This window comes from Trichechus manatus, unplaced genomic scaffold, assembly GCF_000243295.1.
Source record: "Trichechus manatus latirostris isolate Lorelei unplaced genomic scaffold, TriManLat1.0 scaffold00245, whole genome shotgun sequence".
NCBI lineage: Eukaryota > Metazoa > Chordata > Mammalia > Sirenia > Trichechidae > Trichechus > Trichechus manatus.
Genome location: NW_004444181.1, coordinates 1,018,337 through 1,020,227, shown reverse-complemented (window position 1 = coordinate 1,020,227; position 1,891 = coordinate 1,018,337).

Sequence of the window (1,891 nt, the reverse complement as noted above, 5' to 3'; positions counted from 1 at the left end):
TTGGAGTGTTGTAATCCACAGGGTGTTCACTGGCTGATTCTCAGAAGTAAAGCACAAGGCCCTTTCTTCTTTGTCCGTCTTAGTCTGGAAGCTCTGATGAAGTCTGTTCAGCGTTATAGCAACACACAGGCCTCCACTGACAGACAGGTGGTGGCTATACGTGAGGTGTGCAGGCTGGGAATCAAACCCGGATCTCCTGTATGGAAGGCAAGAATTCTACCACTAAACTACTTTCAATCCCAGAAGTGGTGTAGGTATAAAAAATACTAAGACAAATTAGAAATGAAAAATTTCTTTGTGCCTATAATAATTTGAGGAAGATGTTATTAGGAATTAACAACATAAGTTTCTACTTCAGAGTAACTGTTTAAGCCATGGGCACAGGAAGACGGCCCCGTGGACTCCTGTGCTGAGGTCTGCCTGAGACCGCAGGCTGTCACTGTCTCTCTGGGCAGTAATGGCGCTACTGTGAAACAAGTAGGATAGAAAAAGACCTTTCTAGTAACTGAAAGAACAAAAATAAATTAAAAAACCCATAATCCTAGTTTCTCTCAAGACGTATATTTTCTCAAAAGAAGCTATGACAAATTTGAATATGAATTAGGAATCAGATAATATCTGGGAATTCAAAAAATTTTGATAGGTGTGACAATGGTAACAGTGGTTATGCAGGGGAATGTCCCTATGTTTTGGAGATAGATATTATTTAGAGATGAAGTATCAAGATTCTGTGACTAAGAATCTAAATGATTCAGAAAAAATAAAAAAATAAATGCAGATGAAACGAATTTGGCAAAATATTAACAAATGTTGACTCTAGGTAATAGATATAAAGGTGACTTAAAAAAAAAAAAAAAAAAACAAAGAAAACCCCGTTGCTGTTGAGTCGATTCTGACTCACAGCTTGTCTCTTCATTTTTAGAAATTTGTGAGACATCTGGGAAGGTATATAATCTCCAACTGTAGTATTCTGGGATTAACCCTTAAGTAGTAAAATGACAAAAAAAAAGAAGGGGGGGGGAAGTAGGGACACTGGTGGTTTGGTGATAGAACTCTTGCCTTCCATGCAGGAGACCCTAGTTGGATTCCTAGCCAAGATACCTCAAGTTCAGCCACCACCTGTCTGTCAGTAGAGGCTTGCGTGTTGCTATGATGCTGAACAGGTTACAGTGCAGCTTCTAAACTACAAAAGACTAGGAAGAAAGGCATGGCGATCTACTTCTGAAAATCAGCCAGTGAAAACCTATCAGTCACAGCAGTCTGAGCCACAACCCATCGTGGGGATGGTGGCGAACTGGGCAGCATTTTCATTCTGTTGTGCACAGGGCTGCCATGAGTCGGGACACACTTGACTGCAGCTAACAACACAGATGATTATTCACTTTACGAAAGAATTTACCACGTTAACTATCCTATTGCATTTTAAATAGTTCCCAATTTACATACAGCTATGCAAGAACACAGTACACAAGTTTTAGACGTATACCTGGATGTCTTTCTTGGCAACATTTGGAGAAAGGTGAAATTTCCAATTTCTTTTTAAATAAGTGCATCTTCTTTTAACAGGTAATGATAAAAACAGGCAAAAATAACAAGAAATATGACCAGTGAAAACTTGTGTTACTGCATCAAGTTTCTAATTAACATATCTTTGTATTAAATAAACTGTATTGATCTTTGTATTAAATAAACTGTATTGAAGAACCACTATGTGGGTAAGTGTCATGGATTGTATTATGTCCCCCAAACATGTGTGTCAACTTGGCTGGGCCATGATTCCCAGTATTGTGTGATTATCTACCATTTTGTCATCTGATGTGATTTTCCTATGTGTTGTAAATCCTACCTCTATGATGTTGGTAAGGCAGGATTAGAGGCAGTTATGTTAATG